This window comes from Oncorhynchus masou, unplaced genomic scaffold (assembly GCF_036934945.1).
Source record: "Oncorhynchus masou masou isolate Uvic2021 unplaced genomic scaffold, UVic_Omas_1.1 unplaced_scaffold_1405, whole genome shotgun sequence".
Taxonomy (NCBI): Eukaryota; Metazoa; Chordata; class Actinopteri; order Salmoniformes; family Salmonidae; genus Oncorhynchus; species Oncorhynchus masou.
The window spans coordinates 43,922-53,012 of NW_027003985.1; the positions used below are offsets into that span (position 1 = coordinate 43,922).

General features: G+C 43.2%; 1 pseudogene; it reads right to left on the reverse strand.

Moving 5' to 3' along the window:
* Positions 1–2,857: 2,857 nt before the first annotated feature.
* LOC135530642 (intelectin-like) lies at positions 2,858–8,697 on the reverse strand (annotated as a pseudogene).
* Between the last annotated feature and the right edge of the window lie 394 nt (positions 8,698–9,091).

Sequence of the window (9,091 nt, forward strand, 5' to 3'; positions counted from 1 at the left end):
AGACAGAGAGCAAGACAGAGAGAGAGAGAGAGAGAGAGAGAGAGGGACAGGTTGATAACAGACCTGGAGAGAGAGACAGAGAGCAAGACAGAGAGAGAGAGAGAGAGAGAACAGGGTAATAGCAGACCTGGAGAGAGAGAGAGAGAGAGAGAGAGAGAGAGAGAGAGAGAGAGAGAGAGACAGGGTGATAACAGACCTGGAGAGAGAGAGAGAGAGAGAGACAGGTTGATAACAGACCTGGAGAGAGAGAGAGAGAGAGAGAGAGAGAGAGAGAGAGAGAGAGAGAGAGAGAGGAGGACAGGGTGATAACAGACCTGGAGAGAGAGAGAGAGAGAGAGAGAGAGAGAGAGAGAGAAAGGACAGGGTGATAACAGACCTGGAGAGAGAGAGAGAGAGAGAGAGAGAGAGAGAGAGAGAGAGAGAGAGAGAGAGAGAGAGAGAGAGAGGACAGGGTGATAACAGACCTGGAGAGAGAGAGAGAGAGAGAAGAGAAAGGACAGGGTGACAACAGGCCTGGAGAGAGAGAGAGAGAGAGAGAGGACAGGGTGATAACAGACCTGGAGAGAGAGAGAGAGAGAGAGAGAGAGAGAGAGGACAGGGTGATAACAGACCTGGAGAGAGAGAGAGAGAGAGAGAGAGAGAGAGGACAGGGTGACAACAAGGTTAATGATGTCTTAAAGAGATATTTGCATTCACCTGTTGAGGACTTTATTTTTGAAAGGTGACACGTCCTGTGCATCCTAAATGGTATCCTATATAGTGCACTACTTATGACCAGAGCCTGTGGCCCAAGTAGTGCACTATATAGGGAATAGGGTGCCTTTTGAAATCCTGATTGGTCGATTACCTAATAGCCATCTATAGAACTGTAAGAACTACCCAGTAGAACCGAGGAACCCGTAGAATACGCAGAACAGAGAACAATGTTAATAACAGACAAAAAGGCATGTTTTACCTGTTTCAATTTTGCATTAAAAAAAACTAAAAAACTAAAAACATTTTTTTTCCTCTTGATTTTCTCTTTTTTTTATTTATCTGTTGCTGCTCTATTATTAACTGGGATTCATTAATTATTCAACTTAATGCATTTTCTAATGATTACGAGGACGAGATGTGCTTCCCGAAATGGTACGCTATTCCTTATATAGTGGATAATAGAGGGCCCTGGTCAACAGTAGTGGACTATAGAGGGCCCTGGTCAACAGTAGTGGACTGACTATAGAGGGCCCTGGTCAACAGTAGTGGACTGACTATAGAGGGCCCTGGTCAACAGTAGTGGACTATAGAGGGCCCTGGTCAACAGTAGTGGACTGACTATAGAGGGCCCTGGTCAACAGTAGTGGACTGACTATAGAGGGCCCTGGTCAACAGTAGTGGACTATAGAGTGCCCTGGTCAACAGTAGTGGACTATAGAGTGCCCTGGTCAACAGTAGTGGACTATAGAGTGCCCTGGTCAACAGTAGTGGACTATAGAGGGCCCTGGTCAACAGTAGTGGACTAGAGAGGGCCCTGGTCAACAGTAGTGGACTATAGAGGGCCCTGGTCAACAGTAGTGGACTGACGAGAGAGGGCCCTGGTCAACAGTAGTGGACTGACGAGAGAGGGCCCTGGTCAACAGTAGTGGACTGACTATAGAGGGCCCTGGTCAACATTAGTGGACTGACTATAGAGGGCCCTGGTCAACAGTAGTGGACTATAGAGGGCCCTGGTCAACAGTAGTGGACTATAGAGGGCCCTGGTCAACAGTTGTTCACTATAGAGGGCCCTGGTCAAAAGTAGTTTACTATAGAGGGCCCTGGTCAATAGTAGTTCACTATAGAGGGCCCTGGTCAACAGTAGTGGACTGTAGAGGGCCCTGGTCAAAAGTAGTTCACTATAGAGGGCCCTGGTCAATAGTAGTTCACTATAGAGGGCCCTGGTCAACAGTAGTGGACTGTAGAGGGCCCTGGTCAACAGTAGTGGACTGTAGATGGCCCTGTTCAACAGTAGTTCACTATAGAGGGAAAAGGGTCCCATTTCAGTCACACAGAGTTGTTGTTACAGATCGGTTTGATGATGATGATGATGATGTGTGTACAAGTTTGACATTGACATTAAAAGCTCCTTGAAACATTTTAAAAGTTGCATTTTTTAATTTGCACTCAGGTTCGGGATTCAATCCAAAGTGCGTTATGGAGCAGCACATTGCATTTGACTTTTAATTTACACTTGAGCCAACAGTGTAGGAGGGCGTGTTTGTAGCCTAGTGGTTGTAGCCTAGTAAACGAAAGGTTGCAAGTTCGAATCCCCGAGCTGACAAGGTACAAATCTGTCATTCTGCCCCTTAACAGGCAGTTAACCCACTGTTCCTAGGCCGTCATTGAAAATAAGAATTTGTTCTTAACTGACTTGCCTAGTAAAATAAAGGTAAAAAAATACCATAAAAATTCACAGTGTTTACCATGAAGGCCATATCCTTGAATGTTGGGGAAAATGCCTTTTAAAGACTCATTGTAGTATGTCCAGTACTCTGCTCTATAATGTGCCTCAGATTGAGGCATGACATTTAAAGCATGCTAATATCTGGTACATTGATGTTTTTGGTTTAAAAATGCTAAACCTAGCAAGACAAAGGAGTGATTGTGGACTACAGGAAAACGAGGACCGAGCACGCCCCCATTCTCATCGACAGGGCTGCAGTGGAGCAGGTTAATAGCTTCAAGTTCCTTGGTGTCCACATCACCAACAAACTAACATGGTCCAAGCAGACCAAGACAGTCGTGAGAGGTATTCTCATTGGCAGACTCAACAGCCTTGGTTTCTCTAATGACTGCCTCTCCTGGTTCGCTAACTACTTCTCTGATAGAGTTGAGTGTGTCACGTCGGAGGGCTTGCTGTCCGGGCCTCTGGCAGTCTCTATGGGGGTGCCACAGGGTTAAATTCTCGAGCCGACTCAATTCTCTGTATATACAGTGGGGCAAAAAAGTATTTAGTCAGCCACCAATTGTGCAAGTTCTCCCACTTAAAAATATGAGAGAGGCCTGTAATTTTCATCATAGGTACACTTCAACGAAAAAATCCAGAAAATCACATTGTAGGATTTTTAATGAATTTATTTGCAAATTGTGGTGGAAAATAAGTATTTGGTCACCTACAAACAAGCAAGATGTCTGGCTCTCACAGACCTGTAACTTCTTATTTAAGAGGCTCCTCTGTCCTCCACTCGTTAAATGTATTAATGGCACCTGTTTGAACTTGTTATCAGTATAAAAGACACCTGTCCACAACCTCAAACAGTCACACTCCAAACTCCACTATGGCTAAGACCAAAGAGCTGTCAAAGGACACCAGAAACAAAATTGTAGACCTGCACCAGGCTGGGAAGACTGAATCTGCAATAGGTAAGCAGCTTGGTTTGAAGAAATCAAATGTGGGAGCAATTATTAGGAAATGGAAGACATACAAGACCACTGATAATCTTCCTCGATCTGGGGCTCCACGCAAGATCTCACCCCGTGGGGTCAAAATGATCACAAGAACGTGAGCAAAAATCCCAGAACCACACGGGAGGACCTAGTGAATGACCTGCAGAGAGCTGGGACCAAAGTAACAAAGCCTACCATCAGTAACACACTACGCCGCCAGGGACTCAAATCCTGCAGTGCCAGACGTGTCCCCCTGCTTAAGCCAGTACATGTCCAGGCCAGTCTGAAGTGTGCTAGAGAGCATTTGGATGATCCAGAAGAACATTGGGAGAATGTCATATGGTCAGATAAAACCAAAATATAACCTTTTTGGTAAAAACTCAACTCGTCGTGTTTAGAGGACAAAGAATACTGAGTTGCATCCAAAGAACACCATACCTACTGTGAAGCATGGGGGTGGAAACATCATGCTTTGGGGCTGTTTTTCTGCAAAGGGACCAGGACGACTGATCCGTGTAAAGAAAAGAATGAATGGGGCCATGTATCGTGAGATTTGAAAACCTCCTTCCATCAGCAAAGGCATTGAAGATGAAACGTGGCTGGGTCTTTCAGCATGACAATGATCCCAAACACACCGCCGGGCAACGAAAGAGTGGCTTCGTAAGAAGCATTTCAAGGTCCTGGAGAGGCCGAGCCAGTCTCCAGATCTCAACTCCATAGAAATTCTATGGAGGAGTTTAAAGTCCGTGTTGCCCAGCAACAGCCCCAAAACATCATCTGCATGGAGGAATGGGCCAAAATACCAGCAACAATGTGTGAAAACCTTGTGAAGACTTACAGAAAACGTTTGACCTCTGTCATTGCCAACAAAGGGTATGTAACAAAGTATTGAGATAAACTTTTGTTATTGACCAAATACTTATTTTCCAAATAAATTCATTAAAAATCCTACAATGTGATTTTCTGGATGTTTTTTCTCATTTTTTCCGTCATAGTTGAAGCGTACCTATGATGAAAATTACAGGCCTCTCTCATCTTTTTAAGTGGGAGAACTTGCACAATTGGTGGCTGACTAAATACTTGTTTGCCCCACTGTATTAATGATGTCGCTCTTGCTGCTGGTGATTCTCTGATCCACCTCTACGCAGATGACACCATTCTGTATACTTCTGGCCCTTCTTTGGACACTGTGTTAACAAACCTCCAAACGAGCTTCAATGCCATACAACTCTCCTTCTGTGGCCTCCAACTGCTCTTAAACGCAAGTAAAACTAAATGCATGCTCTTCAACCGATAGCTGCCTGCTCCCACCTGCCCACCGAGCATCACTATTCCGGACGGTTCTGACTTAGAATATGTGAACAACTACAAATGCCTAGGTGGCTGGCTAGATTGTAAACTCTCCTTCCAGCATCTTCAATCCAAAGTTAAATCTAGAATCTGCTTCCTATTTTGCAACCAAGCCTCCTTCACTCATGCTGCCAAACATGCCCTCGTAAAACTGACTATCCCGTCAACCCTTGACTTAGGCCATGTCATTTACAAAATTGCCTCCAATATTCTACTCAGCAAATTGGATGCAGTCTATCACAGTGCCATCCGTTTTGTCACCAAAGCCCCATATACCTGCGACCTGTATGCTCTCGTTGGCTGGTCCTCGCTACATATTTGTCGCCAAACCCACTGGCTCCAGGTCATCTATAAGTCTTTACTAGTTAAAGCTCCGCCTTATCTCAGCTCATTGGTCACCATAACAACACCCACCCATAGCACGCGCTCCAGCAGGTATACTTCACTGGTCACCTCCAAAGCCAAACCATTAAAGAGAGAGATTATATTCTAGAGAAGTCAACTGGGATCTACAAAAAAGGATCTATAAAATAAAATAAAGATTACTAGATGATCTAAAAAAGCGAACTAGACAACCAAGCCTAGTCCAAACTAGACGACCAAGAGTAGGCCAAACTAGACAACCAAGACTAGACCAAACTAGACAACCAAGACTAGACCAAACTAGACAACCAGGACTAGACGACCAAGACTAGACGACCAAGACTAGACCAAACTAGACGACCAAGAGTAGGCCAAACTAGACAACCAAGACTAGACCAAACTAGACAACCAAGACTAGACCAAACTAGAAAACCAAGACTAGACGACCAAGACTAGGCCAAACTAGACAACCAAGACTAGACCAAACTAGAAAACCAAGACTAGACGACCAAGACTAGGCCAAACTAGACAACCAAGACTAGACCAAACTAGACAACCAAGACTAGACCAAACTAGACGACCAAGAGTAGGCCAAACTAGACAACCAAGACTAGACCAAACTAGACAACCAAGACTCGACAAACAAGACTAGGCCAAACTAGACAACCAAGACTAGACCAAACTAGATGACAAGACTAGGCCAAACTAGACAACCAAGACTAGAACAAATTAGTCGATCAAGCATAGACAACTAGACAAATGACACCCTATCTCCTATATATTGCACTGCTTTTGAACAGGGCCCTATGGGATAGAACAGATAAAAGCCTGAGGAGTTGAGAAAGTAGTAAAGTATAGAGGGAATAGGGTGGCATTTGGGAGGGAGTCAAAATAAGCTCTTTCACTTTGACATGAAACATGGACACGTTTATCTGTATCACTGCCGACACCTAGTGGCCAACAACCAACATTACAACTCAAAAGGTATACAAGGGATTAACATACAGTAATACTAGACATGAACTGTATATATATGCAATTGTATTTGTTACAGTACATTCAATTAAGTAATGGGTCCTCCATAATAACCACGAGAGGTTGTATCCATTACATCATCTCATCGAACAGGGGATTTCATACAACAAATCTTAATACATCTATGTTCTATTCAATACCATAGAATGTATAGTGTTCTATTCAATACCATAGAATGGATAGTGTTCTATTCAATACCATAGAATGGATAGTGTTCTATTCAATACCATAGAATGGATAGTGTTCTATTCAATACCATAGAATGTATAGTGTTCTATTCAATACCATAGAATGGATAGTGTTCTATTCAATACCATAGAATGTATAGTGTTCTATTCAATACCATAGAATGTATAGTGTTCTATTCAATACCATAGAATGGATAGTGTTCTATTCAATACCATAGAATGTATAGTGTTCTATTCAATACCATAGAATGGATAGTGTTCTATTCAATACCATAGAATGGATAGTGTTATATTCAATACCATAGAATGGATAGTGTTCTATTCAATACCATAGAATGTATAGTGTTCTATTCAATACCATAGAATGGATAGTGTTATATTCAATACCATAGAATGGATAGTGTTATATTCAATACCATAGAATGGATAGTGTTCTATTCAATACCATAGAATGTATAGTGTTCTATTCAATACCATAGAATGTATAGTGTTCTATTCAATACCATAGAATGGATAGTGTTCTATTCAATACCATAGAATGGATAGTGTTATATTCAATACCATAGAATGGATAGTGTTCTATTCAATACCATAGAATGTATAGTGTTCTATTCAATACCATAGAATGGATAGTGTTCTATTCAATACCATATAATGGATAGTGTTCTATTCATACCATAGAATGGATAGTGTTCTATTTGATACCATGGAATGGATAGTGTTCTATTCAATACCATAGAATGGATAGTGTTCTATTCAATACCATAGAATGGATAGTGTTCTATTCAATACCATAGAATGGATAGTGTTCTATTCAATACCATAGAATGGATAGTGTTCTATTCAATACCATAGAATGGATAGTGTTCTATTCAATACCATAGAATGGATAGTGTTCTATTCAATACCATAGAATGGATAGTGTTCTATTCAATACCATAGAATGGATAGTGTTCTATTCAATACCATAGAATGGTTAGTTTAAAAAATACCAGGATTGTTCCTTTGAACTCACATGTTCAGTGTTGCAGCCAGTTGGTTTGACCCCAGAGCAGATGGCCATGGCTGCTCGTTCGGTATTCATGGCTCTGAACGGGATGAAGCCGGGTTGAAACTCATCTTTAGGGGATAAAGAACAGAAACATGATACTAATGTAAACAAGCCACGTAATTTATTCCATAGACACATTCCCTTTCTGTTTAAACTTAACGACAGTAATGTTGTTATCTACAGGCTTATATATATATATATATTTAAACTGGGTGGTTCGAACCCTAAATGCTGATTGGCTGATGCCGTGGTATATCAGACCATATACCACAGGTATGACAAAACAATTATTTTTACTGCTCTAATGACGTCGGTAACCATTGTATAATAGCAATGGTGTTCCTTTGGGGGTTGTGATATGTGGGCAATAAACCACGGCTAAGGCACACTGTGTTGCCTCGTGCCTAAGACCAGACAAAAGTAGATGATTTAGAAAAATACATCTAGACTAGACAAAAGTAGATGATTTGGAAAAATACATCTAGACTGGACAAAAGTAGATGATTTAGAAAAATACATCTAGACTAGACAAAAGTAGATGATTTGGAAAAATACATCTAGACTGGACAATATTCGATGATCTGGAAAAAGCGATTGAGACGAGACCTTCAAGACCAGACAAAAGTAGATGATTTAGAAAAATACATCTAGACCAGACAAAAGTAGATGATTTAGAAAAATATATCTAGACTAGACAAAAATAGATGATTTAGAAAAATACATCTAGACTAGACAAAAGTAGATGATTTAGAAAAATACATCTAGACTAGACAAAAATAGATGATCTAGAAAAATACATCTAGACTAGACAAAACTAGATGATCTAGAAAAATACATCTAGACTGGACAGAACTAGATGATCTAGAAAAATACATCTAGATTAGACAAAGGTAGATGATCTAGAAAAAGCGATTGAGACCAGACCTTCAAGACTAGACAAAAGTAGACTAGACAAGACAAAACAAATTGCCCTCTGCTGTTCCAAAGGTGGCCCTGTTGGCCCAGTTCCCCTCTCAGTCTGGCCCGGTTGGGGTTACTGCCCTGCTCACTGGACCAGCGGTCCCCCACCGTGCACTTGCCATACATGTTGTTCTCGTGCACGCTCGCCACCAGGGTCCAGCCGCCGCCCGCTGTGGTCATGTCACAGAAGGTCTGGTGCACCACCCAGGGTCCAGACGCGGCCCGCTGTGGTCATGTCACAGAAGGTCTGGTACACCACCCAGGGTCCAGACGCGGCCCGCTGTGGTCATGTCACAGAAGGTCTGGTACACCACCCAGGGTCCAGACGCGGCCCGCTGTGGTCATGTCACAGAAGGTCTGGTGCACCACCCAGGGTCCAGCCACCGCCCGCTGTGGTCATGTCACAGAAGGTCTGGTACACCACCCAGGGTCCAGACGCGGCCCGCTGTGGTCATGTCACAGAAGGTCTGGTGCACCACCCAGGGTCCAGACGCGGCCCGCTGTGGTCATGTCACAGAAGGTCTGGTGCACCACCCAGGGTCCAGCCGCGGCCCGCTGTGGTCATGTCACAGAAGGTCTGGTACACCACCCAGGGTCCAGACGCGCCCGCTGTGGTCATGTCACAGAAGGTCTGGTGCACCACCCAGGGTCCAGCCACCGCCCGCTGTGGTCATGTCACAGAAGGTCTGGTGCACCACCCAGGGTCCAGACGCGACCCGCTGTGGTCATGTCACAGAAG